The sequence below is a fragment of the Aegilops tauschii genome, chromosome 1, assembly GCF_002575655.3.
Source record: "Aegilops tauschii subsp. strangulata cultivar AL8/78 chromosome 1, Aet v6.0, whole genome shotgun sequence".
In the NCBI taxonomy this organism is placed as follows: Eukaryota; Viridiplantae; Streptophyta; class Magnoliopsida; order Poales; family Poaceae; genus Aegilops; species Aegilops tauschii.
The window spans coordinates 350,348,068-350,371,755 of record NC_053035.3 but is presented as its reverse complement, the minus strand read 5'-3'; positions in this window follow the sequence as shown (position 1 = coordinate 350,371,755).

The window sequence follows — 23,688 nt, the reverse complement described above, 5'->3', positions numbered from 1 at the left end:
CACTCGCCAGGTTCTTTCTTGCCAGAGCAAAGGTGCTGAGGGTACTGAGGTTGAACACACATTTAATTAGGAAAGATCAATGGTATGATTATCAGAGCCGGCTGGTACTGTGGAATGGAAGTGCCTCAAAAAATGCTAAACTTCGTATTGGTAGAGCATATGGCAAAGCAATTGGAAGTTATTGTGTCAAACCCATACATGACTTGTCAGCGGCTGATCCCTTTTCAGAAATGACGCAACTTGCAATGTTTGAATTTGGGCGTTGTAATCTTTGAATTTGAACCTTGCAATATTTATGGTATTTGTTATATCAAACCATTTATGTTCTCTTGTCTCAACGCAAATAGTTCATCCGGGTGAACTGCATGTCGTACATCGCACACACCTTGATCTGGCTAACCGTTTATTTTGTGTTGCCTAATCACAAACAGTTCATCCGAGTGAACTGTATGATGTACATCACACACACCTTGATCTGGCTAACCATTTCTTTTGTGTTGCCTAATCACAAACAGTTCATCCGAGTGAACCGTATGCTGTACATCGCACACACCTTCATCTGGCTGCCCGTTTCTTTTGTTCCTCCTCATCGAAAACGGTTAATTGAACTGAACCATATGCCCTCAATCACACACGCAACTAAAATCTGAACCGTGTTTGATGCATCCGTCATCGCAAAAGTTTTGCGCCTTTTTTGATGGATTTTTTACACCACCGTTTGCGATTACTGCATCGCACACAGTTTCGTCGAAGGGTCTCTGACCATAGTGTCACGTTAGCAACATCCTGCAGTAGTGCATGATGAGGAGGGAGTAGTCCACCCTCGAGGCTGAGGGTTTGTACCAGCAGCTATGTGTTTAATCTCTCTCACTCTCGTGTTCTTGAGATGTCACGATCTTGATGTATCGTGGGCTTTGTTAATATAGTTGGATCATATGGTGTTTTCCCCTTTCTATCTTATTGTGAATTGAGTTTTCCATTACAGATTTCGTTTTACCGGATTGAATACTTTTATGGATTTGAGAACACTTGATGTATGTCTTGCTATGAATACCCGTGGTGACAATGGGGTGTCATATTGATTCACTTGATATGTGTTTTGGCACTCAACTCGCAGATTCCCGAGGTGACATTGGGGTAATCTATGCATAGGGGTTGATGCACGTTCCTGTCTTTGTTTCTCTGGTAGAAATCTTGGGGCACTCTTTCAGGTTCTTTGTGTTGGATTGAGTATTATGAATCTGAAATTGTTTGATGCATATCATATAATCAACTCACGGATACTCGCAGTGACATTGGAGTATCTAGGTGACATTAGAGTTGGTTGATGTGTATCATGTGGTGTTATTTTAGTACGAACTCTTGGTTAGATCGATCAGAAAGAATAGCTTGGTGTTATTTTAGTATGAACTCTAGGATAGATTGATCGGAAATAGTAGCTTTGAGGTGGTTTCGTACCCTACAAACAATTTCTTCTTATGTTCTCCGCTAGATAGGAACTTTGGAGTGATTCTTCATCGCACGTTGAGGGATGGTTATATGATCCAATTATATTAGCACTGTTGAGAGATTGCACTAGCGAAAGTACAGACCCTAGGCCTCATTTTCAAGCATTGCAATACCGTTTGTGCTCTATTTTATCAATTGCTACCTTGCTGTTTTTTATTGTTCCTATTACAAAAATCAATATCTACTATCTTTACTATACTTTTATCACCATCTCTTCGCCGAACTAGTGCACCTATACAAATTACCATTGTATTTGGTGTGTTGGGGACACAAGAGATTCTTTGTTATTTGGTTGCATGGTTGTTTGAGAGAGACCATATTCATCCCACGCCTCCCACGGATTGATAAACCTTAGGTCATCCACTTGAGGGAAAATTGCTACTATCCTACAAAACTCTGCGCTTGGAGGCCCAACACGAGTTTACAAGAATAAAGTTGCGTAGTAGACATCATTCACTTTAAGGGTTATTAGGTGGATCATCTTGATCGACGAAAGAATGAGGCGGCTGATGCACTATCCCGGCTTGGGTCTCAACATAAGCCGGTGCCTCCTAATGTGTTCCTTCATGTATTACACAATCCTTCTGTCCAGTTACCATTTGAAGAGGACCTTGCTGTCCCTGACCCGGATGCGTAGTTGGTGGCGGCTCTTCATGCTATTCCAGATTGGACATTGCCTTATCTGGCTTATATGACCAACGGCGAGTTACCAGAGGATGAAACTTTGGCAAGACAGATCACTAGGAGGTCTAAATCTATGACTATTGTACATTGCGAGTTACACAGACGTAGTGTGACATGCGTGTTCCAACGCTGTGTTTCTCCTCAGGAGGGCCGTGAATTTTTTTGAGAGATTCATGAAGGTGATTGTGGTCATCATGCCGGCTCTAAATCTTTGGTGGCTAAAGCCTTTCGTCATGGGTTTTACTGGTTAACGGCTCATGCTGATGTAGAGGATATTGTTAGTAAGTGTGATGGGTGTCAAAAGTTTGCGAGGCAAGCCCATGTGCCGGCTCAGGAATTGCGGATGATCCCAATAACTTGGCCTTTTGCAGTCTGGGGGCTGGATATGGTTGGACCTTTCAAGAGATCCAAAGATAAAAGACCCACCTTTTGGTGGTGGTTGACAAGTTTACCAAGTGGGTTGAAGCAGAGCCGATTAGCAATTGTGAAGCAGCAACTATAGTTCAGTTTGTGAAAAAGCTGATCTTTCACTTTGGTTATCCTCATAGTATCATCACTGATAATGGTACTAATCTTTCTAAGGGTGCCATGAAGGAGTTCTGCAATAGAGAGCATATTCGCCCTAATGTCTCCTCAGTGGCTCATCCACAGTCTAATGGTCAAGAAGAACGAGCTAACCAGGAAATTTTGAGAGGCATCGAGCCCCGGCTTATGGTTCCTTTAAAGCGAACACCGGTTGTTGGGTTGAGGAGCTGCCTTCAGTGCTTTGGAGTATCAATACCACCCCCAACAGGTCAATAGGCTATACGCCTTTCTTCATGGTCTATGGGGCTGAGGCAGTTCTCCCAAGTGATATCCGTCATGACTCGCCTAGAGTGGCAGCTTATGTTGAAGCTGATAATGAGATGACACGTCAGAATGCACTTGATGCTCTAGATGAAGAGCGTGACCTTGTGGCGGCTCGTTTGGCACTATATCAGCAACATCAACGTCGCTATCATAGCCGTAGAGTACGAAACTGGACCTTTCAGGAGGGCGACTTAGTGCACCGTTTGATTCAAGATCAGACAGGGATGCATAAGCTTTCACCTCCTTGGGAAGGACCCTTTGTGATCAGTGATACGTCTCCAACGTATCTATAATTTATGAAGTATTCATGCTGTTATATTATCATTCTTGGATGTTTTACAATCATTTTATAGCAACTTTATATCCTTTTTTGGGACTAACCTATTGACCCAGTGCCAGTTGCTGTTTTTGCTTGTTTTTTACATCGCATGAAATCAATATCAAACGGAGTCCAAACACCGCGAAACTTTTTGTGGATTTTTTATGGACCAGAAGACATCTAAAGGGCCAGAGCAGCACCTGGGGGCGCCGCGAGGGGGGCACAACCCACCAGGGCGCGCCTGGGGGCCCAGGCATGCCCAGGTGGGTTGTGCCCACCTCGGTGGCCTCCCGCACCCCCTCTTTTCCCTATAAATCACCAAATATTCCAAAAACCCTCGGGGTAACCCTAGATGAGAAGTTCCACCACCACAAGCCTCTGTAGCCACCGAAAACCAGTCTAGACCCTGTTCCGGCACTCCGCCGGAGGGGGAAATTATCACCGGTGGCCATCTTCATCATCCCGGCGGCCACCATGATGAGAAGGGAGTAGTCCACCCTCGGGGCTGAGGGTTTGTACCAGTAGCTATGTGTTTAATCTCTCTCTCTCTCTTGTGTTCTTGAGATGTCACGATCTTGATGTATCACGGGCTTTGTTAATATAGTCGGATCATATGGTGTTTCCCCCTCTCTATCTTGTTGTGATGAATTGAGTTTTCCCTTTGAGATTTCGTTTTTATCGGATTGAATACTTTTATGGATTTGAGAGCACTTGATATATGTCTTGCAAATGAATACTCATGGTGACAATGTGGTATCATATTGATTCACTTGATGTATGTTTTGGCACTCAACTCGCATATTCCCGAGGTGACATTGCGGTAATCTATGCATAGGGGTTGATGCACGTTCTTGTCTTTGTTTCTCCAGTAGAAATCTTGGGGCACTCTTTGAGGTTCTTTGTGTTGGATTGAGTATTATGAATATGAAATTATTTGGTGTTATTTTAGTACGAACTCTTGGATAGATCGATCGGAAAGAATAGCTTCGAGGTGGTTCCGTACCCTACAAACGATTTCTTCTTATGTTTCCGCTAGATAGGAACTTTGGAGTGATTCTTCATTGCACGTTGAGGGATGGTTATATTATCCAATTATATTAGCATTGTTGAGAGATTGCACTAGCGAAAGTACGGACCCTAGGTGTCAGGGATATACCCGGCGGTATGACCCGGCCGGAATTATAACCCGGCTGGGACTTTGTAAACCGGTAGAGAGTTAAGATAGATGATTAAGGCAGACAGTTAAGACAGATGGTTAAGACAGATGGTAAACCGGCAGGTGGTAAACTGGCAGACAGTTAAACTAGGTGGTAAACCGACAGACAGTCATAACCCGACAGACAGTCATAACCCGACAGAGAGTCATAACCCAGCAGACAGAGTCGCCTGGGGTTAATAAGCCCGAGACGTTAAGAAGCCCAAGATGTTAAGAAGCCCATGAAGAGAAGTCAGTCTTAATCCGAGTTGGACTCTACATGTAACCCGCCCCTTCAACTTATATAAGGAGGGGCAGGGCACCCCAAGAGAGAGAAGAATCTTAAGGTTAGACATAACTAGGAGAGCCGGTTTACGATGACTCCCTGGTGATGATAATAAGACCTAGCCACAAACAACATGTAGGGTTATTACCGGATGATGTTTCCCGGGGCCCGAAGCTATCTAAACCCTTGTCTTGTGTTGCGTCTCTCGATTCCGATCAACCCCTCTCAAGCTACCACATAAATGTGTTGGCCTCACGACTAAGTCCTCACACTAGGACTTCTGCCGTGACTATTCCACAATAGTTGGCGCCCACCGTGGGGCCGGCGCACGGTGGTGTTGAGTTCTTGAAGGGATCTTTTCTAGGGTTTCGAGAAGTTCGCAATTTTCCTGGTGAAGAATAACCAGTTTAGAAGGATCCATATCGTCTCCGAGGCAAGCAGCCGCAACGACGTACGAGATTGAGAGGTTATAGGGTTGCAACTTGTGCAGCCATCACATGCGCCGTGATGATCCGCCGAGTCTGAGACCGCGACAGAGATTTTTTGTGGGGATCGGCCTTGAGCGATTCATCAACTCACAGGTTGATGGACAAGGGATTTCCTTTATGACACTACAAATCCAGAGGAATTCCACAGCGGCGGCAGCAGACAGAACCAAAAGTGTTTCGTGGCTGTAACTTTTTATGTGAAGGCAAAGTTGACCAGTAAAATCAAAGGGAGGGTTAATCTATGAGAAACCATCCAAACTCCAAAACTAATTGACCGCGACCCGGTAAAGGATAAGGCAGCAAACCGGACTCCTCCACCGCAACACCGCGGCCGCGTTTTCGCCTCGTCTTTTCCGAACTGCCGTGATGCCTGTACCCGGCGCTGAATCGCCCCTATTGTGGCTGGCTTGGCCGACCCGCCTCCGCTGAGCCTTCACACCCGCATCACCGCGGACGCGTTTTTGCCCCGCGGTGGCCCGTTTCGGATCCAAGTACATGTCGACTTGCAGCAGGAGCACATCTGAATCCAGAACTGAAGCACTATTTCTGTCCAACCTTGATCAGAGATACATGTTTACGTGCATGTAGCCCGTCTGCTCCTTGATGTTGAAAAAGCCTCTGAACCAAGTGATAGCGCTGCTGTAAATCAGCGACCAACCCGTCGAGTCGCTACTACTGTTCTGACCAGCCGCGGTGAACCGCCTCTGCACCTACATCTGGCATGGTCCGGCGTCCCCGCCCCACGGCTTTGAGCCACTGCCTCAACCTACTGTCACCTGTTCTGCTCCAAGTTGGTCTTGAGCCACCGCAGGTGAGCTGCCCTGGCCTTTTCAATTCTCCTCGCCGGGCGCGTGCCCCTTGTCGTGGTGTTGGATCGCCTCCGCCTGCACCCATCGTTGGCGTATTTTGCCATGGCCGGCCTCGTCGCGCCACTGACACCGTGGTTGGCTTTCAAGCCGGCGCCTCCGACGCCGAGTCTTAAGTCATCGCCCTCCAATGACTCATGTCTGCACTTGCTTCTGAAATTGGACACGGCTAGATAGGATTAAGAAATTTGAGTCAAGATGGTGTTGCAGAATATTGGTGTTTCCAACAAAACCGACTGGTCTGGCTTGTTTCGCCCCCGTAGCCGTGTTTCGGCCATGGCCGGCGCGCCGTTCCTCCGCCAGTGAGCCGCCTGGCCGGGTCACCTTGGCTTCGCCTTCAACTTCCTCGAGTTGCCCCGCTGGCCTGCATCAGCTAAGCCGCCGGTTCACTGCTAGTCCATGACCCGGAGAAAGAGAAAACTCGCCAATCTGACCCGCCTCGCGTGTATCTGTTCCAAGTCGCCGCGCTTCGCTGGGGAGCCGCCCGTCTCTGTTGTTGCGCTCACCTCACCACGGGTCTCCAAGAGCCACCTTCACTTCTGCTACAAACCGGCGTGGCCGGCTCTATTTCCCGTGTGCTCGCTCTGCCGGTCCAGAGGCTACATGCTGATCCGCCTCGCCGTAGCCCAGCGGTTGACCACGCACGCCCGCACCGACGAGAGCCGGGTTCGATCCCCCACGGGTAAACCGCCGCCGCCGCGCCTGGAGCCGGCCCTGTCCGCCGGCCTCCGCTGGAGCCACTCCCTGAGTCGCCCGATGCCGAACTCCGCCTCGCCCGCGGATTCCATTTTCTGCTCCATCGGGTCACGCCCGCTGGTTCCCCCCGTGCCTACTGACGCGGGTTCGATCCGGATTTGCGCCAAGTCGCCTCTGGGTAGCTGCGGCACCCAAGTCGCCTCGGTTTCGCTGTGGTCGCCCTGAGCCGCTCTCGCTTAAAGCACGCACCCGCGACCCTGAGTCGCCACGTCGAGCCACCGTCTTGCGCGCCCAACCAACCTCGCCATTACTCCGAGCCGCCACAAATCCACGGTGCTCGCCTCAGTTCGCCGCGCCTGCAAGCCGCCTCCACGCGCCGGGTTATCATCGTTTCCATCAGAAACACGAGCCGCACGATGTGCTAAACCGCCACTGAGCTTCCACTTCGTCATGTCGCGTCCGCTGGTGGGCCACGCTGCTGCCGCTGAGCCGCTGGGTCGACGCGCCCGTGCTGGGCAGCCTTGACTCGCCAAGTGTGAACAGGGGAGAAAACTAAATAAGAAGGGAAGTTGACCTAGTGGACCAAAAAAATCAAGTTACAACAGAGGGTCACGTGGATGTTATGCTACATCACATCAGCGGAGCTCAACGTGCATATACTATTCAGTATTATATGGCACCAGGATCTGCGTTCATCCGACAAAAACAAAATCAGGTGTTATCCCTCCTATATATTTTATCAGTACATTTTAATTCCTCTGAGCACCATTACACTGCCCTATTGGTGTTTTTATATACAGGTAAAACTATTGTTATATTGTGGGTATAGAGAACACACTGGCAACATTCTACAACAGCATTTTCCTCCGTGTCATATTGCCCGATGAACGGACGGCCGGTTCACGCGTCCGCACCGGTTTACAACGCGGAGGACAACTTGCTCGTCCGCACCGATTTACAACGTCGCGTCTGATTCATTTGTCTGTTCCCACAGCCGACTTTACCGGGGTGATCATCATCTCCGCGGTGGATAATTTCTGGCCTAACATATCAGGTGAAATCCATCCAGTATATTTTTATTATATATTGCTTTCTTGAAAAGAGCAATTACTCCGGCTTGCAAGTTCTCTAATGCAGGACAAGTTATCTACTACGAAAGGGACTATTATATCACTGAGTTGTTGAAAGACTTATACCGGTTTATATCATGGTCAAATATGGAGAGTCTCAAGCCAAGTCCTCGAGTCATCTTAAGACTTGGGGGCTACAATGATATGACTCAGCAAAGTCTTAAATAGTTTCAGCAAATTCAGGAACTCCAGGATGTTCAAGGGGAAGATAACCCGGTCCCGGAAGCTGCTGCCAGATTGATGAAAATTTAAAGGCCGTCAGAAAATTTCCGGCTCTAAATGAAAAATCCGGTTTAAAATCCGGTTTAAAATCCGGTTCAAGCGAAATCTGTCTCCCACAAAGCTCTGAAGCTCTCAATATCCGGTTTAAAAATCCGGCTCAAGAAGAATATTATCTCTTGCAAAAGTTCGAGTTCTCAGGAAAAATTAAAGGGACCAAAGAGAGTCTGTTGCAAAGCACAACTCAAACATAGGTACCCACTGAGCACAGCTAAAAAATATTTCTTGGGGGCTCTTTTGTTCTAAAGAATAATAGTTGCTATAACCCTTGTGATAGGCTTAAAAGCCAGGCTTGGAAGCCAGGTGTATTCACCTAAAACCCCGGGTTATCCTGCCTTTTTAAGCAAGCCACTCTGCCCAGGTATTCCTGGAATGACCCGCCGTACGTTTGACAAGTCAATCTTATGCAGACCCTGAACTTGTCAAAGTTAAAACGACGATTGGTTATGTGAGGTCCATCTTATAAGGTTTGTAAAACGGTTTAACTCAGTGGCCTGTGCAGCCCGTGAAAGCACTCGATTTTCGGCCTGGCAGCCCATGAAAAGCCTTGTTTTTTCGTTTGTTTTTATTCAACAGATCTTTTGAGGTTTATTTGATGAGGCTTATAATGCTTATGATTATAATTCACCGGTGTTTATTAACCCAGCCTGGCTTTTGACTATAAGTCGCCAGTGTGAGATAAGATAATATCCGGTGTTTATTAACCCGGCCTGGCTTTGTTCTCAAGCCGGCAATATATGATAATTATCAGTGCTCAAATTTTGGGTTATCACCCTTACTACACTGGCTTGGTAAACCAACAGTGTGATCAAATATCACAGGAACCGGTTTTCAAACCGGGTTATATTATTCAAATCTTTAATAGCCAACATGGCTGGATTTTTATTATGATAACAGCCAATGTTATGATTGAGTTTTTCAAAGTTGCTTCAGCGCAATGGATATTATTTTATCAATGGATATGACTTATTCTACAATGGAAGGAATAGTCCCGAGTCGCCGCAGGCTTACGACCCGGCACTTGGGGGCTACATTATTCAAGTTGAGATCACATCAAATATGCAAGTCCCATGTCACTGCCAGCATTATTAAAAAAATTGCAATACCGTTTGTGCATTATTCAAGTTGAGATCACATCAAAGATCCACGACACTAGGCCTCATTTTCAAGCATTGCAATACCGTTTGTGCTCCGTTTTACCAATTACTACCTTGCTGTTTTTATTGTTCCTATTACAAAAATCATTATCTACTATCCATATTACACTTGTATCACCATCTCTTCGCTGAACTAGTGCACCTATACAAATTACCATTGTATTTAGTGTTTTGGGGACACAAGAGACTTTTTATTATTTGGTTGCAGGGTTGTTTGAGAGAGACCATCTTCATCCTACGCCTCCCACGGATTGATAAACCTTAGGTCATCCACTTGAGGGAAAATTGCTACTGTCCTACAAACTCCGCGCTTGGAGGCCCAACACATGTCTACAAGAACAAGTTGCGTAGTAGACATCAAGCTCTTTTCTGGCGCCGTTTCTGGGGAGGTGAGTGCTTGAAGGTATATCTTTAGGTCTTGCAATTGAATCTTTTAGTTTCTTGTTTTATCACTAGTTTGGTTTATAAAAACAAACTACAAAAAAAATTGGAATTGCGGTTGCATCATATTGTTGATCATCTTTATAATATCTCTCTTGAAAATGATGGATCGGAAAATTGTGCTCAATTGTTAGAAGAAGAAGTCAATAAAATGTTTGGCACAAAATATTTGAATGATGAGCATGATTGCAATGTTGTTAGTATGAATTCTTTGAATATCCAAAATGCCAATGATGATTGCACAAGTCATGACAAAAATGTTTCTTATAAGCATGTCAATTTTTGTGGAGTGCATAAAGTTTGTGAAGATGTGCCTTATAGGGAAGCTAGATTTTGTAAGAAGCATAAACATGATAGAATCAATTCTTTGCTCAAAGTGATAGATGAATTTGCTACAAAATTATGCTCTCTTTGTCTTATTACTTGTGAACTTTGCAATAAAGTTGGTCACCATAATTTCCAATGCATGCTTTTTCATGATCGAGTCATGTCCAAATATTGCAATAACTTGATCACCCTTGAACTTTATAATGAGCTTTGTCTATTTTTGGGGAGTGAAGAATTGACACATAAAAATAATTGGTTTGAAGTATTAATTCTCACGGACGACATTGAACTAAGCTAAAGAATATCTATATGTTTTGCATGGTACATTGCAATGAGAATGCTTATATTGCCAACTATAGAAAGATGGGAAAACCAATAGAATATAAAAGGAATACTAATGAAAGGGTAAATATTTCCACTTTCCCTCCTATTGTCTCTCATGATGAAATAGGTGACGAGGATGAGCTCCCTATTCAACCAATCCCATCAATAAGAAGCTTGAAAAAATTAATTAAATCCACACATGATGTGGTGAAGAAGAAGAAAAGAAGAAAGAATAGAGGTAAAAAGATATCTCTCCCAAATAATGTTGCTCCCATTATTGTTGTGCCTCATGAAAACGAATCAAAAATAATTGTGGAAGATGATGCACTTGATGATGATATTGCTTCTAGGTCTTATGGCACAATGTCCGAGAGCACTATTGATGATGATTTTGTTATGCCTATTGCTTGTTGCGATGATTATGATTGGGAAGATAACGATACTTGTTATAAGCTTGGAAATATTTTTGGCACCAACTTGGGAATTATGATGATAGCAATTGTTATACCATTGGTGCTATTCATACTATTAATGATGAGAGTGATTATGCTTATGATATGCCAAGTCACAAGCTTGAGGATGCTATGTTTGATGAGAATGACATGTTTGAGAATTTATTTGCTACAATTAATGTTTGTCCCAAGCTTGGGTATGATATGCTTAATTAAGATGATCTGTTTAGTCCCCCGACTTTGAATGATCAAATTTGCTATGATGATTGCATGCCTCCTATCTATGATGAGAACAAAGTTGCTACTTATGATGATTATTGTGATGATACTTATGTTATAAAAAGTAGTGATGATCATATTTATAAAACTTGTCATAGTCATGACTACCCTTTTTCTGAACATTACTCTCTCAATGTGGAAACAATTTTTAGTATTCAAGTTTCATATGATACTCCCACCATTGTGAATGAGAAGAAATTTTCTTATGTGGAGAGTAATAAAATTTCTATGCTTGTGGATCATGAAAAGAATGCTTTATGTGATGGTTATATTGATGAATCTATTCATGACGCTACCAAAAATTATTATGAGATTGGAACTTATGCTTCATGATGCTCTCTTTATGTTTCACTTCTTATCTTTTATGCGAGCATCATTGAAATCATCATGCCTAGCTTAATGGCATGAAAGAAAAGCGCTTGTTGGGAGACAACCCAACACTTTGACCTACTGTTTTTGTGTGTTCACATGATTAAGATACTGTAGTAATCATGTTTTATTGCTTTTGTTTCAATAAAGTGCCAAGTAAAGCCTTTGGGATAGTGTGGGTGATAGTTGACTTGAATCTGTGCAAAAACAGAAATTTTTGCGCTCAGTCCAGGAATTTTGAAAATTCACTGGAACGTGATTTTGATCTGAAATTTTTACAGGTGATAGATATACCAATTCCCTACGTTGTACTAATTTTTCAGAATTTTTTGAGTAGCATAAGTATGGTTGGAGTACAGATTACTATAGACTATTCTGTTTTTGACAGATTTTGTTTTCAATGCATAGTTTGCTTGTTTTCTAGTTTCTATGGCTTATATTGCTCAATATAAATTGTGGAAATGATATGCTACGTAGGCATTGTGTGAGATTAATTATGAATCTTGTCTTTGACAGTACCAAAAGTGAATGGTTTGATCTTTATCATACTAACCTATCTCACGAAGTTCCGTTAAGTTTTGTGTGGTTGAAGTTTTCAAGTTTTGGGTGAGATGTCGATATGAGGAGAATAAGGAGTGGGAAGACCCTAAGCTTGGGGATGCCTAAGGCACCCCAAGTTAATATCCAAGGAATATCCAAGAAACTAAGCTTGGGGATGCCCCGGAAGGCATCCCCTCTTTCGTCTCCAACATTATCAGTAACCTCACTTGGAGCTACATTTTTATTCGTCACATGATATGTGTTTTGCTTGGAGTATCATTTTCTTTTATTAGGATTTGATTGCTGTTATTTAAAATAATGTTTTGCATCTTTTACTTCAATAAAAGTGCCAAGGATAGCTTTCCACATGCTTAATTTGCAAGTATATGAGTTGCTGTTTCAAAACAGAAAGTTTATCGCTGTTGCAAAAAATCCCAAGAAAAGTCAGAATGTGATAAAATGTTGAAACTTTTTGCATAGTAAGATATAATAAATTTTCTACAGTGTGATAATGTTTCAGAATTTTTGGAGCTAGGGAAGTATGATGAATCTTGCATTCTTTACAGACTGTATTGTTTTGGCAGATTGCTGTTATGTTTGCATTGTTTGCATATGTTTGCTTGTTTAATGATTCTATTTGAGGATAGGAATATTAAATATGCAGAGACATTTAGTATGCAATGTTGAATAATAATTTTAGTGATTTGCTATAGTAGAGAATGATAAGGTTTTTGCATTGATTTATACTAACTTATCTCACGAGTTCTTGTTGAGTTTTGTGTGGATGAAGTTTTTGAGATTTAGGGAAACCGTGATATGAGAGGAATTAAGGAGACACAAAAGCTTAAGATTGGGGATGCCCAAGGCATCCCAATATAATATTTCAAGAATTCTCAAGCATCTAAGCTTGGGGATGCCCCGGTAGGCATCCCACCTTTCTTCATCAACAATTATCGGTTAGTATCGGTTGAGCCTAAGTTTTTGTTTCTTCACATGAGTTGTGCTATCCTTAAAATGTCATTTTATTTTCATTTTGCTTGTTGTTTTAATAAAATATTTAGAACTGAAAGTTTTAAATAAGAGAGAGTCCTCACATAGCTATCTATTTACTTAACTACTCGCTTGACCTTCACTTATATCTTTTTGGAGTAGCTTGTCATTTACTCTTGTGCTTCACTTATATCCTATGAGTAAATTGTTGAATGAATTGAATATCATGAAGTTGAAATTATATGTTCATATCATGCCTAGTGGTAGCTTGACATTGGGTTTAGAAAGTGAAATCTTTTGAAGCTTGAAAATCACAATATTGGTCATACAAGCAATTCCTGAATGATTACTATAAGGAAGAGAACTTTCACATGCAAATACATTATCTTGGAGATCTTTCGTGATTGTGAGCCCCATCAAAATATTATATGCCAAAATTGTTGACATTGGACAAGGAAGACAACATAATGAATTATGTTTGTTCATATTCACATAGAAGTTATATTGTCATAGATCCTTCAACATGTGGTGCTTGCCCCCCATGTTTGCTAGCCAAAAATTCCGCACCAAGTAGAGATACTACTTGTGCATCCAAAAACCCTTAAACCCAAATCTTATTTTCAAGAGTCCATCATACCTACCTAAGGATTGAGTAAGAACCTTCAAGTAAGTTGTCATCGGTGCAACAAGGCAATAAAAATTGCTTCTAGAAGTGTTAGATCATTTAGTGTAAGAGAAAATTGAGCATTGCACGAACTTGTGATGGCAAATAATAAAAGCGACAGACTGCATAATAAAGGTTTCTATCATAAGGGGCAACATAACGTGACGTTCTTTTGCACTAAGGGATTGAGCATACAAACAAAAAGCGCATGGCAACCTCTACTTCCCTCTGCGAAGGGCCTACCTTTTACTTTTATGTATTTACTTTCATGCAAGAGTCAAAGTTTTTCTCTCTATTCCTTTTTATTTTTCTCTTTTGGTAAGCATCATGTGGCGAGGAAAGATCTAGGCACATATATCCAGTTGGTTATGGATAGCATGAGTTATTATTGTTGACATCACCCTTGAGGTGAATACGTTGGGAGGCGAAATTATAAGCCCCTATCTTTCTATGTGTCCGGTTGAAATGTTTTGCTCATGTGTATGCGGTGAGTGTTAGCAATCATAGAAGACTATATGATGGTTGAGTATGTGGAGCTCTTACTTAGACTCTGTTGAATAAGTTGAATTGCAATTGTTTGGTCACTAAGCATACAGGTTGTTGAGTCTTAAGAGAATTCATTGTTTGAACCTTAACATGTGAATTGGTTGCTACTTTGTCATGATGAGTTTAATGAGAAAGAGTTGCTGTTATGATGTGATACGTCTCCAATGTATCTATAATTTTTGATTGTTCCATGCTGTTATATTATCAATCTTGGATGTTTTATAATCATTTTATATCATTTTTTGGTACTAACCAATTGACATAGTGCCAAGTGCCAGTTGCTGTTTTCTGCATGTTTTTTACATCGCAGGAAATCAATACCAAACGGAGTCCAAATGCAACGAAACTTCACGGATAATTTTTTTGGACCAGAAGACCCCTAATGGGCCAAGGCTGCGCCTGGGGGGGTGCTCCGAGGGGAGCACAACCCACCAGGGCACGCCAGGAGGCCCAGGCGCACCCTGGTGGGTTGTGCCCACCTTGGGTGCCCCCCGGACCAACTCTTTGCCCTATAAATACCCCAATATTCCAGAAACCCTAGGGGAGTCGACGAAAATCAATTCCAGCCGCCGTAGAGTCCAGAACCACCAGATCCAATCTAGACACCATCACGGAGGGGTTCACCACTTCCATTGGTGCCTCTCCGATGATGCGTGAGTAGTTCTTTGTAGACCTTCAGGTCCGTAGTTAGTAGCTAGATGGCTTCCTCTCTCTCGCTGGATTCTCAATACAATGGTCTCTTGGAGATCCATATGATGTAACTCTTTTTGCGGTGTGTTTGTTGGGATCCGATGAACTTTGGGTTTATGACCAGATCTATCTTTTTATATCCATGAAAGTTATTCGAGTTTCTTTGATCTCTTATATGCATGATTGCTTATAGCCTCGTATTTCTTCTCCGATATTTGGGTTTTGTTTGGCCAACTTGATCTATTTATCTTGCAATGGGAAGACGTGCTTTGTAGTGGGTTCGATCTTACGGTGCTTGATCCCAGTGACAGAAGGGCAACCGACACGTATGTATCATTGCTACTAAGGATAAAACGATGGGGTCTATCTCTACATAGATAGATCTTGTCTACATCATGTCATCGTTCTTATTGCATTACTCCATTTTTCCATGAACTTAATACACTAGATGCATGCTGGATAGCGGTCGATGTGTGGAGTAATAGTAGTAGATGCAGGCAGGAGTCGGTCTACTAATCTTGGACATGATGCCTATATAATGATCATTGCCTGGATATCATCATGATTATTTGAAGTTCCATCAATTTCCCAACAGTAATTTGTTCACCCACCGTTTGCTATTTTTCTCGAGAGAAGCCACTAGTGAAACCTACGGCCCGCGGGTCTCTTTCTCATATTATTTGCCTTCGCAATCTATTTTCCGTTGCATTTATTTTCAGATCTACTAAACCAAAAATACAAAAATACCTTGCTGCGTTTTATTATTATTTATTTTATTTGGCGTTCGATCTATCAATCTACTACATTTTTTTTTACGTCTGTTTGCCTATCTTGAGGTGCCGCTACCCCAAAGGGATTGACAACCCCTTTTACACGTCAGGTTGCGAGGATTTGTTATCTGTGTGCAGGGGCTGTTTACGTTGTGTTGCTTGGTTCTCCTACTGGTTCGATAATCTTGGTTTCATCACCGAGGGAAATACCTACCGTCACTGTGCTGCATCATCCCTTCCTCCTTGGGGAAATACCGACGTAGTCCCAGCAGACATCAAAAGGAACTTTCTGGCGCCATTGCCAGGGAGACATCATGATGCTAGGCAAAGTGATTGAAATTATCATTGATAAAACTTATGCACTTTGCTAGCATTCACACTTCATAAATTATTTCTTTTATCATTTACCTACTCGAGGACGAGTAGGAATTAAGCTTGGGGATGCTGATACGTCCCCAACGTATCTATAATTTATGAAGTATTCATGCTATTATATTATCATTCTTGGATGTTTTACTATCATTTTATAGCAACTTTATATCATTTTTTGGGACTAACCTATTGACCCAGTGCCAGTTGCTGTTTTTTTGCTTGTTTTTTACATCTCAGGAAATCAATATCAAACGGGGTCCAAACACCGCAAAACTTTTTGTGGATTTTTTATGGACCAGAAGACATCCAAAGGGACAGAGCAGCACCTGGGGGGTGCCCCGAGGGGGGCCTAACCCACCAGGGCGCGCCTGGGGGCCCAGGCGCGCCCAGGTGGGTTGTGCCCACCTCGGTGGCCTCCCGCACCCCCTCTTTGCCCTATAAATCACCAAATATTCCAAAACCCTTGGGGGTAACCCTAGATGAGAAGTTTCGCCGCCGCAAGCCTCTGTAGCCACCGAAAACCAATCTAGACCCCGTTCCGGCACTCCGCTGGAGGGGGGAAATTATTACCGGTGGCCATCATCATCATCCGGCGGCCACCATGATGAGAAGGGAGTAGCCCACCCTCGGGGCCGAGCGTTTGTACCAGTAGCTATGTGTCTAATCTCTCTCTCCTGTTCTTGAGATGTCACGATCTTGATGTATCGCGGGCTTTGCTAATATAGTTGGATCATATGGTGTTTCCCCCTCTCTATCTTGTTGTGATGAATTGAGTTTTCCCTTTGAGGTTTCGTTTTTATCAGATTGAATACTTTTATGGATTTGAGAGCACTTGATATATGTCTTGCAAATGAATACTCGTGGTGACAATGGGGTATCATATTGATTCACTTGATGTATGTTTTGGCACTCAACTCGCGGATTCCCGAGGTGACATTGCGGTAATCTATGCACTGGAGTTGATGCACGTTCTTGTCTTTGTTTCTCCGGTAGAAATCTTGGGGCACTCTTTGAGGTTCTTTGTGTTGGATTGAGTATTATGAATCTGAAATTATTTGGTGTTATTTTAGTACGAACTCTTGGATAGATCGACCGGAAAGAATAGCTTCGAGGTGGTTTTGTACCCTACAAACGATTTCTTATGTTCTCTGCTAGATAGGAACTTTGGAGTGATTCTTCATCGCACGTTGAGGGATGGTTATATGATCCAATTATATTAGCATTGTTGTGAGATTGCACTAGCGAAAGTATGGACCCTAGGCCTCATTTTCAAGCATTGCAATACCGTTTGTGCTCCGTTTTACCAATTGCTACCTTGCTGTTTTTTATTGTTCCTATTACAAAAATCATTATCTACTATCCATATTACACTTGTATCACCATCTCTTCGCTGAACTAGTGCACCTATACAAATTACCATTGTATTTGGTGTGTTGGGGACACAAGAGACTTTTTATCATTTGGTTGCAGGGTGGTTTGAGAGAGACCATCTTCATCCTACGCCTCCCACGGATTGATAAATCTTAGGTCATCCACTTGAGGGAAAATTGCTACTGTCCTACAAAACTCTGCGCTTGGAGGCCCAACACAAGTCTACAAGAACAAGTTGCGTAGTAGACATTAATCAACAAAAATGTCAATAACGGGTCTTACTACCTCATTGACATACGAGAGAGCAAAGAATCCCGCATGTCTGAGAAGGAGACCAACATGCCATGGAATATTGTTCATCTTCGACCTTACTACACCTGAGCCACCGGCTCTTGTCATTTGTACATACTTCTGTCGATGTATATATCTTTTTATGATCAAGATAATAAAGCCGGCATCCCTGAGAAATTCAGGGCCCCTATCGTTTCATTTCTGTGTATCCGAGTCTTTATTAATTGGTCATAAGGTCACTTGGGGGCTTCCAACCCACCAGATTTAGCTTTCACGCCCTCTTGACCGGCATGAGATGCCACATTATGGGTTAAACCTGCCTGTTTGCAACTTGCTACTCCGCCAGGTGACCCGCTGAACTCTTGACAAGTCAATCTTTTTTAAGACCCTGAACTTGTTAAAGTTAAAATGGCGGTTTTATGTCACGAGAGAGCCGGCTTACAGTGAGCTAGGATAAACTCACCTATCTGTTTAGTGCTACTCCGCTATATGGCTCGTTGTACTCTTAATAGTCAATCCCTTTTAAGACCCTGAACTTGTTAAGGTTAAAACGACAGATTTATGTCATGGGAGGCCGGCTTATCGGGTAAAAAATGGCTATGCGGCCTTGAAAGCAAAAATGAGGCTTGTGAGCTAACTTTTTTGTTTGAATTTTGAAATATGGCTTACCAATGTTTTGAGATTAGCATATTTTCTGCTTGGATATTTTTTATGCTCTCAAGATTTTTGCTTTTGTGCAAATTTTGACTACTCGGGTTGTGAGGCTCCGGGTTATGTTGCTCATGTTTGAGTATTTTGGGTTGTCACCTGCCCTGGCTTTTGACTTTAAGTCGCCAATATGTTTTGGCTTGAACAACTGTGTTTATGATTTTTTCTGTAGCCCTATGAGGTTACAAGTCTTTGGGTTGTCACACGCACTGAGTTTTTGGACTTTCTAAGTCGCCAGTGCATATGATGATTGGTCTTTTGCAAAATATGGCTTCAGGCGAAAACATGAGTCATGGCACAACTCATATGTCTGATTCAATCAGCCATGCAACAAAGTTCTGCTGAATCAAAAGTTCAGATAAACATACACGAAGGCATGATAGGGTGGATTACTGTTTTAAGCTACCATATTACAAGGCTTCAAATTGAGCCCAAAATACTTTGAATCAAGTGTTCTTTGGAGCTGCACTCCTATAACCCGGCATCAGAGCCGTCTGGCTTATGATCACCACCGTCAGTTCTCTTCGTGACCCCTTGAAGGTTCTGGGTTATCCTGCGCTGGCTCTTCATTGTCACCATCTAAAGGTCATCCGATATCCAGTCGATGCCTGTTAAGGCTTCGAAGATAGCTTCATCGTTAATAATGACAGAAGGATCATGGTCAGGAGCGAAAATATGCTGATGCCTTGGCGGGATGAGATCTATAACATCATGAGACGGCGGCTTAATCTTGGTGTTATTGTCATCATAAGCCGAAGTGTACTTATTCAAGTTCAGACCCTCAATGAGTTTGCATGCCACGGGCCGCATCTCTCTGACGCAGTCGTTGAAGTCTTTCTCTTCAAAATTTGATCCATCATCTTTGAACTCTGGGTAGCTGCTTGCTATTTCTTGCGGGTCAAGTTCTGATTGCCATGCCTTGGCCCGACCGAGAGCAACAAAGGCTCCTGCGCGGGCGGCTGACAATTTAAACTCTTCAATTTGAGCCGGCACCGCTGAGAGATGTTCTAGCACAATCTTGATATGCGTTGTAGGCTTCTTGCCACCTGCCAAAGCAACAAGGCTGCGCAGTGTTCCAGCATACAACTGTTCGGTCAATGAATAAACCGCTTTTAATTTCATGAGCATGTTCTGACCAAGACTAGCGCTTCTGGGGCCTGTACAATTTTTTGCACAAGAGTCGCCAGGCGGGTTAGAGATCACATATAATGACTCGTCGGGGGAGTTATAGAACTTTACACACATATAATGAAGTGCAAGTTTCCAACTTACCAAAGATGGCGGCTGTCATGTGAATTATATGTTGTTTTAACCCGGCAAGCTCATCAGTCACCGGCTTAAGTTGCTTTTCAGCCTCTTCGGCTCTTTTTAGCAGCGTAACCCTGTCAGTCTCCCAGGCGGTTCTTTCAGCATCAAAACTTGCCTTGATCTTCTCAATCTCGTCCAGTGAAGTCTTCTGCTTTGAATTGGCTTTGGAAGTTTCAGTTTGTTGAAGTTCTATATTCTTCTTTAAGTTGCCAAGCTGCGACTCTTTCACGTTCAAGTCCTCCTGAAATATAATATTGAAGCAATGGTTACCACACAAGGAGCAAGTTTCTGTGATACAGTTAAATTAAGTCCCAAGCACATTGCAAGCAATATACTTGGCACTTGGGGGCTAATGTAGGTCATTTCAATTTCTATTCAGACCCGACTCATCTTGTCAAAAGATAAGCCGGACGTTGGGGGCTACATATTTGATTCTATCAAGGTCATTAAGACCCGACTCATCTTATCAGTTAAGCCGACCCTTGGGGGCTACATATTTGATTCTGTCGAAGACATCAAGACCTGGTTCATCTTATTAGTTTAAGCCGACCCTTGGGAGCTGCACTTTGGAAATTTCACAAGTCTAAAGCATGGTCAATATTTTTCTTACGCTTTAGACTTGGGGGCTAGTATGGACATATGTATATGCACAAGGCTAAATAGGGGTTGGATATCTTCATACCTCATATTTCTGCTTCATCAACTGGACTAACCCAGCCTCCCTATCCTGGCTTGTGTTAAGGCGGCTCAAATAGCCCGCCTACACATCACCTGCTCTGAAGGAGGAATAGCTTTCCAGGTCCAGATTTGCCTTGCCTTTCTCCAAGGAAGGTGATTCTTCTTTGGTATTATGCTTGGCTAGCATGGTTGAGGCTCCTGGTGCTGTATAAGCCGTCCCAGTAACAACAAAGTCGTCAGAATGCTTCCCAGGAGAGACTCTTCAGTTACCTTGGCAGGGCTGGGCGGCTTAGGGCTTGGCGGGTCATGACTGGCAGCCGGGTTAATGTCAGTATTCATCGGCTCAAAGACCACAACATCATTTTCTAGTGGAGGATCATTGACATGCTCTTCAGGGTCTTGGATGGGGGCTTTACAGGTTTCCGCTGTTTGCATTTCCGGCTTAGAAGCTTTGGGTCCTTTGAAGAACCGCCCACTGATAACCCACAAGTATAGGGGATCGCAACAGTTTTCGAGGGTAGAGTATTCAACCCAAATTTATAGATTCGACACAAGGGGAGCCAAAGAATATTTGTAAGTATTTGCAGCTGAGTTGTCAATTCAACCACACCCGGAGATTAATTATCTGCAGCAAAGTGATCAGTAGCAAAGTAGTATGATAGTTTTGATAATAGTAGTAGTAGCAATAGTAACGGTAATGGTGATAGCACTGATTTTGTAGCAAGAGCAATAGTAACAATAGCAGTAGTAACTTAGCAGAAACAATATAAGATAAATTCGTAGGCATTGGATCGGTAATTTGTTGGATGATATTCATCATGTGACAGTCATAACCTAGGGCGATACGGCACTAGCTCCAGTTCATAAATATAATATAGGCATGTATTCCGTAAATAGTCACATGTGCTTATGGAAAGAACTTGCATGACATATTTTGTCCTACCCTCTCGTGGCAGCGAGGTCCTATTGGAAACTAAGGGATATTAAGGCCTCCTTTTAATAGAGAACCGGAACAAAGCATTAACACACGGTGAATACATGAACTCCTCAAACTACGGTCATCACCGGGAGTGGTCCCGACTATTGTCACTCCGGGGTTGCCGGATCATAACACGTAGTAGGTGACTATAACTTGCAAGATCGGATCTAGAACATGGATATAATGGTGATGGCACCCGGGCCCAAAGTGACAAGCATTAAGCATGGCAAAGTCATAGCAACATCAATCTCAAAACATAGTGGATACTAGGGATCAAGCCCTAACAAAACTAACTCGATTACATGATGAATCTCATCCAACTCCTCACCGACCAGCGAGCCTATGAAGGAATTACTTACTCCCGGTGTGGAGCATCATGGAATTAGCGATGGAGAAGGGTTGGTGATGACGAAGAACGAAGATGCCCCTCTCCGAAGCCCCAAACGGACTCCCGATCTGGCCTCCCGATGAAGAACAGGAGGTGATGGTGGCTCCATCTTGTGGAACATGATAATTCTTTCTCCCCTTATTTTTTTCTGAAAAATGTGATTTTATAGCGTAGGTTTCAGGGTCCGCGGGGCCACTAGGTGGGGACAACCCACCTGGGCGCGCTGGAGCGGGGGGCGCGCCCTGGTGGGTTATGCCCACTCAGGTGCCCCCCTATGGTGGTTCTTGGCTCCAGAAATTCTCTTTATTGATATAAAAAATCCTCGCAAAGTTTTTCGTTCCATTCCGAGAACTTTTATTTATGCACAAAAACAACACAATGGTAGTTCTGCTGAAAACAGCATTAGTCCGGGGTTAGTTTCATTCAAATCTTGCAAATTAGAGTCCAAAACAAGAGGAAAAGCATTAGGAAAAGTAGATACATTGGAGACGTAGCACCCACCTTTTGTTTCTTGCCCGTTTTTGCTACACCTCTGCGACAAGAATATAAGAGTTCATGAGTATATCATTACAAATCATTTATGAACAAGTGAAAATACTTACCCATGGCCAACCTTGAAAGCAGGCATTTGAGTTCCACTAGAGTCGCCAAATGATGGCGGTGTTCCCTAGTATTTTGAGATAGAAGAATTAAGAGGTTGATGTATGTGACCAGCTTGTGGAAGAGATAGAGTCGGGCTATGTGGCATCTTGTTGCGACACTTTTGAGGAACTGGGGTGTTGGGTAAGACGAACATGATATCTTCAGTACCATCACTCTGGGTCTTACGCCTCGATTCGTGCTGCAATTTCTTCAAAAGAAAGTTGGGATCCAAATGAGCAAGAGGGTGTGAAAATCTTACTTTCCAGATGACCGCCGAGTTTTCTGTCTTGGCAAGGGTTCTGAGTCAGAGGAAATTATAGTTACCTCTGCTGCGTCGGCATGGCTGGTCTCTGCCTCTTCCTGAGAGGGATCAACGTCAATAAGTTGCATAAAGAAACGACCAAGGGAGTCAAGTTCTACCTCTGACTCATCATCTAGTGTGAGCAGTTCTTCAGCTGTTGGTTTCTTGCGGCGAGCCGGAGTGCGAGACTTTCCTCTAGCCTTCTTAACAGGCACGGAGGCTTATAATTTCTTCTTCCAGAAAGAAGAGTCGGCCTGTATGCAGGAACATATGTGTAATAAGTTAAGAATATAAAACACAAGAGATAGATAGGTAAGGTCAAGGTTATCCAATATACTTACAGGCGGGGCCGGGTTAAGCGTGCAGAAAGGGTTCAATCCCACTTTATGACAATTCTCCAGAGGCTCTCCAAGCAATGATTTAACCATTTCAGTGGTCTCCTTATCAGTCAAGGATGTCTATTTATAGCACCGAGGATCTTTCTTATCACCTGTGCATTCACACATTAAGCCGATGCGCCGGCTCAATGGCAAAATTCTCCAAGAGACCCAACAGCGGACCAGATCAACTCCACATAAGTCATTGGCTACCAGGGCCCTTATCTACAAAAAAGTGGATGAATATTTAGCCCGCTCTGCGGCAGTAATACGATCCGGGAGTTCGTGGGTAGGGCTGAGCCGGAAAGGGCAGTAACCCGGTAGGGGATTCTCATTGGCTGGAGAAGTGTCTTGGCAGTAGAACCAAGTATAGTTCCAATCTTTGGGGTGACTAGGCAGTACGGCTGTAGGGAGAATGACGTC